The sequence below is a fragment of the Corapipo altera genome, unplaced genomic scaffold (assembly GCF_003945725.1).
Source record: "Corapipo altera isolate COAL_440 unplaced genomic scaffold, ASM394572v1 49, whole genome shotgun sequence".
NCBI lineage: Eukaryota > Metazoa > Chordata > Aves > Passeriformes > Pipridae > Corapipo > Corapipo altera.
In genome coordinates this window covers 18,027,971-18,035,538 of record NW_020884879.1, presented here as the reverse complement: position 1 = coordinate 18,035,538, position 7,568 = coordinate 18,027,971, and positions in this window count along the sequence as shown.

The window sequence follows — 7,568 nt, the reverse complement described above, 5'->3', positions numbered from 1 at the left end:
AATGTAGATACTGTCCTGATCATCAAGGTCTGCCTGGCCCTTTGGAGCATCATGCTGAAAGAGATTGTGAATAGGGTTGGTGCAAGAACACGGCCTTGTTTCACACCATTGGTTATTAGAAAGGGCTCAGAAAGTGCATTGCCGTATCTGACTTGGCCGTGTTGATCTTCATGGAGTGAGATGATCATTTTAAGGAACCTGGGGGGACAACCTAAGCGTTCCAAAATCTGCCATAGACCTTTTCTGCTCACAGTATCGAAAGCCTTGGTGAGGTCAACAAAGGTTACATAGAGACCTTTGTTTTGTTCCCTACACTTCTCTTGCAGCTGTCTGAGAACAAACACCATCTGTGGTACTCCTGTTGGCTCTGAAACCACATTGGCTTTCAGGTAGAATTCCTTCTGCTATAGCGGGTATTAGTCTGTTCAAGAGTATTCTTGCCAGGATTTTGCCAGCAATGGAGAGCAGAGTAATACCACAGTAATTTGAGCAGTCTGATTTAACTCCTTTCTTCTTATACAAGGTAATGATGACTGCATCTCGAAGGTCTGATCATAGTTCACCTAGTTCCCAACGGCGTACCACAAACTTGTGAAATCTAGCATGGAGTGCAAGGCCCCCATGTTTCCAGACCAGATGGAATTCTGTCAACCCCAGTTGCCTTGCCGATTTTCACCTGCTGTATGGTCTTAAGGGTTTCTCCCAAAGTGGGAGCAATATCCAGTTCCTACTTCACCGGTTGCTGTGTGATGGACTGAATAGCTGAGTCTTGGACTACACAGTTGGTACTGAAAAGAGTCTGAAAGTGTTCAGACCATCGATTCAGAATGGAGTTTTTATCTGTCAGAAGCATTTGACCATCAGCGCTGAGTAGAGGGCTTTGGCCCTGGTATGTAGGCCCATATGCTGTTTTCAAGGCCTCAGAATCCTCTGTGATCACTCATATCTGCGCATAATTGCGTTTTTTCAGCTAGATTGATCCACTACTTGTTCTGGATGTCACGGAGTTTCTGTTGGAGCTTGCTGCATGCAAGACGAAAGGCTGCTTTTCTTGCGTGACCGGATGGCAGTGTAAGGTGTGGTTGGTGAGCAGGTCTCTTCTTCCGCAACAATTCCTGGATTCAACAATTCCTGGATAACAGCTGAAAAATCTGAATATTTACTACATCTTCATGAAAAATACTCGAATCAAATTACAGAGTTCCATCACAATGTGTGAGTATTGGAATAAGCCACCACTGAAATTCTATGTGAAGCACATCTGTATATTTCTTACAGAGAAAAAAACATAGCTTAATGTTAAAGTATTTACTCAAACAGATTGTCTTGCCTCTGTTGTAAATAATATATTGTGTCCTTTGCCTGTAAAAAAGTCATACTAGTACTACATTAGGAAATACTTTTAGAATGCCATAGTGAATAAACAGTTTGGGTTTTGACTACCTAATTTTACCAAAACAGTTTCAGTGGCTAAGGGCACACAGATTTCTACAGTTTCAAGATGAATATTAATTTTCCTCTGATATACTGGCCTTTTAAATTTCTTACAATATACGGGGGAACTTAAAAATATAAACACTGAGTGATGAGTAACTTCAGGGTACACTTTTAAAGTCTTATACTAAGAGTAAATATTTAAAATCTATGGGTTTCTTATTAGAATATTGTCTATGAAAGGTATTTTATTGATCTTGGTTTAGTAGTGTATTCTTCTAAACTATTCTTTCTTGCTTATGCTTTATTTTTTTTTTTTTCAATGTTCACACTTTGCCTTAGCTCAAAGCAAAAGATACTGAAAAATTGTGTTGGAAAAATATGAATCCTCCACTATTGTATTCATATTGACAGAACCTGCAAAAGCCACAGTGATTTCTAAGCTTTAGAATGGTGTATGAGGTCTGTCAATAGCTAGGATTATACGTCTGCTGAGAAAAAAGAACAAGCAAACATACCACTGCTATGGAAGAGGTAGGATGCAGCCTCTTCTCTGGAACAGAAATTAATTTATATTGCTAATCCACCCTGACCATGGTACTTTCATTAAACAACTTTCTTGCAAATGCAGATGTGAGTGCTTCACTTCAGATACATGAGTGGTCCCCCGGAAAGCAATGGGGTCTATTCAACTGCTTAAGTACCCGTGTTTATAGGCACAGAGTCTAAATTTTCACACAAGAGCTCCGTACAGGTAAAAGGCACAATAGTGTACAGAGTAAAATGGAGTGAAAGCACAAAGTTGTTTCCAAGTCAATCACAAAGTCTTTAAGATCATCTGCAAAACAATGCATATTCAGATGCATCCAGGAGATAATGCTGTAATGCATTAATTCTTTTCATTCTACATCTATCAGGCACCAACATACATTTTCTCATACAACTTCTGTTAAAGTTACATCATCATACTTCAAGAAGAAAGCCATATCAGAAAATCTATTGATATGTTTATGCTTTAAAATAAACAAACAAACCCCACAAGTCTTCCTTCAACCAAGGAAATAAAAGCATATGCATTCTAGTGACACAACTGCATAAGCTTCAGCTCGTGTAATTGAACAAGGGTGTACATAAAGACCTTGTAGGTGCCTTGGTTATATTATCCCCAAGACATTTTTGATAATGTAATTGGGACTAGTGCTGTGCATTCCAAAAGCAAAATAAATTACTCTTTGTTAGTTGTTTTCATGACTACTGGGGTCCAATCATTTCTAGTGGGGATGGTTTTTTCTACCCGGAGAAAGTAGGAATTGCATTAGAGGCTTTAAAATTAATCTCAATTTCCCTTCAATTTGGTGACAGAATTTTAACAAGTTGCTTCCAGGAACCCTTGAGAGCTTCCCTCAGCATCTCATTCTGTTAAAACCTTAGATATATCCCTACAAGTACTATGGAATTTAAAATACAGTTATAAGCATTTTAAAGTTGGCCTTGGTACGTCACCACTATTAAAATTTCTATTAGTTTTTTATTATATGTAATTCCCCTGTAGCACCATGGAGCTGTCTAATAAGAAATTTACTCTTCTCTATTATAGGTTGTATGGGATAAAGTTGAGAACTGTAATGTAATGTAAAACTCTCTGTTCAGTTTGTTGCAACTTTCTCAAAAGTTTTTTTTTTTATTTGTTGCTATTGTTGGTTTTGCTTAAATTTTTACACCGGTCTGTACCATATTCAATAGATGCACTTTTGTTAATCATCCCTAACTTTAATGTCATGGATAACAGACCACTGTGAAAGCTGTAGCTATTTGTTCTCATTTGGGTTCAAAGCATGTAGTTTTCCAGCACAGGACATAAATTCTTCCTCTTCAAGTCCACTCTCTTTCACGACTTTCAGGTAAAACATGGCTTCTTTCAAGCTCCGAATAGACCATTAATTCTCTAGTTTAGTCTCCTAAGCCAGAGAATTTCCATTAGTTTTTTTGTGCAGTTTTTATTTCAAAGGGAAATGAGGCAGATCATCTGTATCAGGGGAAATTTGTTGTAGGTGGCAGTATGTTTGTGGTGTTCTGTAGAAGTCTACAGAAGATCCCATGTTCTTAAGCTGTGAGTTTTGCTATCTGAGTAGTTAGGCATTTCTCATTTTTGCTCAAACTGGTGTAAAAATGCATTTGCACAGAATAATTTTTACAGTTATGAACTAGCACCAAAAATCTCTCATGCTTTCTTTCATGTTAGTGCAGAAACAGCAGTCATGTTTAGTTTATGAAGACTGAATTATTGTAGCAATCCCTTCCCATTTCTTTATAATACTAATAAATATGTGGGAGTCTACTATGGAAGGAGTATCATGCTGGCTGTGGTGAGGTTAAATTTGGTTACTGGGAAGAGAAGGTCTACAGCATTGATACATAATTAGAATAAAAAAAATACTCAAGGAAGAGACATTCTAGGGACAAGAGTTATATACTGAGCAGAGGCTTTTGATGAATTTTTAAAGTCTTGTAAAAGAAAAGAAAACTCATTGTTATGCTGAAAAATAAAATGCAGGTTTATGATGTTGGCATAATAATCTTCCTGGGAGTAAAAGAATTTATGATTCTAGTAAACTGGGAAGTTGAGGCAAAAAAAATTACTTCCAAACCTCACAGGTTTTGATGTCATTAAAAATACAATATTTGTAAAGCAGATATAAAATACTTGGTATGTGAGTGGATCAAAAAGGGGCTAACAAAGCAATTATAGCTGGACTGGAGGATTTGAAAGGAGGAAGAGAGAGTTCTTTCTAAAGCCTGAAAATAAAAAAAAAAAAAAAAGGAAGTCAAGTGTAAGGGAAATCAGATATTATTTTTTTCCTGGTCTCTTGCCAAACACTCTATTGAAGAGGTGAACCTTTATTCCAGTAAAGAAAGTTTTCTTGCCAAAAATGTGGAGGTGGCTACTTTGTTCCCAGCCAAGCTGAGAATGAATTATGAAAATAAAACCTAAATCTGCTGGGACTCTCACTCTGTTGCAACATGTTGAAAGTGACTTAATTCAGGAAGATCTGGATTCTAGCTCAGGCTCAGAGGGAACTTGAGGACTTTATGGTTTCCTTTTTTTCTATCAAGTTTTATAGCCCACATTTGTAGTAAAATAATGTTGTTTGAAGTTTGTATGTTTCATGGGAGTGGTGCCTTGAAGAAGTTATTTCAGTTAAATGGCACCAGATGGAGTGTTTAGTTTGTGACAGGATTCCACTGTTTAGTTTGAAATTATGTTCTTTATTTGATGGCTTTATGGTATCAACAGCTATTCTAATGGCATATATTCTTGTTCTGCCCCATGGAAAAATTGGATAAAATGCATCTTGAATCGATTTTGGAGAAAAGAAAAGCTATGCTTAGATGTTAACATAGAGGATTTTCTTTACAATGAGGTTTCATTACTTTATATCAGAGTATGAATTAACTTTTTAATTCAATAGTATGTCTGAATTCTCTTTGGACTATATGAAAATCCCCAAAGACATCTATTTAGGACAGAAAGAATCCTCAAAAGCAAGAAGAATAATTAATATTTAGTGTGAGAGCAAAAGATATTTCCATGTTAATAGTGGCAGTCACTTATTTTTAATTTTTACTTTTTTAATTTGTCATCTTCCTTTATGATGTTGTCATCTATATTTTAGAACCTCCACTTTACAGTAAAAATAAAAGCTCAAAGATGACGGGAAGGAGTTCCTCCATGATAACTGGCAGGGCAATGAGATTGCTACTAATTGTATCATTGACTTTTAATGACTCTTTGTCCAAAAGTAATGGGTGAGAGAGAAGGCAGCTATGGAATGGAAATTACCAGGCAAAGAACACAAATGAAAAATATGTCACAAATTATTTTAGGAGAGAGAGTTCATTTCTATAAGGGGGCAGCCCTCCAGAAAAAGAAAGCACAGCAGTAAAATGACAATATGATTTTATCTTCCATGAAGGAGGCTGGGATCCTCAGTCCACAGACTTTTAGTAGTGGTAAAGACTCTAAAGTGGGAAGATAAATATGTGGGAGATTTTATCTTCCCTAGAAAAAACCTGAGAGAATTCAAGGACTTTTAGTAGTAAGAAAGACTCTGAGAAGGAGACAGAAATCAGGTTTCTTGTTTCATTTACATTAGCCAATACACTTTCTAAATACTTGTACTATGTAGTATTAGAGGGGTTGGGCTGTAAAGAAAAGGGGAAAAAAGAAAGAAATGTTTTAAACTTTCAAAGGATCTACAGTGGTTCATATGAAAACAAATCCAGTCAGAGGTCGTTGATACATCACCAGTGTATGAGCAGATAGAAAGAGTCTGACAGAAAAGCTGATGGAAAGGTTTAAGAAATCTAAATTTCTGGTTCTGCCAGGACAGGGTTAATTTCTGCAATAGCCAGGGGGGCATAGCTAGGACCAGGAGGTTATTCTATACCATCTCACATCATGGGCAGGGGATGGGGGGAATGGGGAAAGGGGTCCCTTCTGATTGGGCTTTGTGATGAGTAGTTGGGTATTGCTGAGCTCTGCGTGGTGAACACTTGAATCATTTACGTCTCTCCTACACTCTGTTATTAATATTGTTGCTGTTGTAGTTCATTTCTTATTTAATTGCTGTTTCCAGTAAATTGTTCTTGTCTCAACCTGTGATCTTTACCTTTCTGTGCAGCCAATTCTCCTCTTCATCCTGCTGCAGAGGGGAAGAGAAGGGTGAGGGGGGAGTGAGTGAGTGGCACATGGTTTGGAGTGTTTCAGTGGAAACACTGAATTGGGAAATACCATTTCTATACTACAACGTCTCATCACTCACTTTGGGATCTAGGAGAGTTAGATTATAGAACAGTTCATCCCAAGTATGGGTACATGCAGCAAGAATATTTAGCTTCTCAGACACTTTGGAAATCTTTTGGTGACCCAATCTGTCTCTGGGTAGTGTGCCTAAATCACTTTTAAAATTGAGAGAAGATATTCTAGACATTTCTCAAAGTTTTATTCCGAGTCACATCTTTTAAAAGCAAAAGGACTATCTTGATTTGTAACCAGAAACACTTTGAGAGCAAGAGGAAATTCTGGAATACATATATTCTGTGAAAGCAGAACTCTACAGCATGAAAACAACAGACTCCTGCCAGAGCTCAGCTCAGGTTTCCAGATAATTTGAGGTATGGCACACAGCAGAAAGTACAATTTATAGGAATTCCTTTATATAAATTTTAAATATATAGCTAAATTGTAGGAACAGTTAACTCATGTCTTCTCTTTTGGGAATAGAGATGTTAAAGAGACACTGTCATGTTGGGTTTTTTTAACCAAATAAAATGGTTTGAAATATGTCCATTATTATTAACTGCTTATTTGTAACTTTCTCAGACAGGCATTAATTTTCATACCTTCATTAGCTGAAAAGAAAAAAAAAATTACACTGTCTATGAAAACTGGAATGAACTAACGCTGTCGAGAACTAACAAGAAAAAGTAAAATATTTAATTTATGAAGGAATTACTACTGCAGTAGTGTCTTGGAAAAAAGCAGATAAATAATCACAGTTCTGACAAACAAGAGATCAAGACCTTTATAATTTCACCTACTTCAACTTTAACAGTTTTAGTGTTCTATGAAGGACAAGACAAATCTGTAATTTTTGCACTGCTTTTCCCCACAGGTCTGTAAAAACTAAACAAAAAAAAAATCAACCAACCAGGAAACAAAAAAACCCCCCTAAAACCCACAAACAAGTGAACCAAAAAACCCCCCAAACAACAACCTCAACAACCAAAAAGAACAAACCCTACACAAAAACCCAAGCTGATGAAAAACTCTGAAGTTCCAACAAATAAAACCCTTTAGTTTCAATAATCTCATCTGGGTAGTCATAGTTCTCAGCTTAAAGATATTTGAATTATTTGCTGCTCCACTTCCCAAATGTCTTGGCCTTTCATTTTACTTTTTTATTCAAAAAGATGGGTCTTTATAAAGCATAGAGGAATCCTTATTCACTGAAATATTACAACAAAGGATTTCTGTGGATATAATGAATAAGCAGTTGAAAAAATACCTACTCTTGAACCGGTGCTCATCCTAAGTGTTCATTGTACTTATCACATTTAACAACATGACTTGT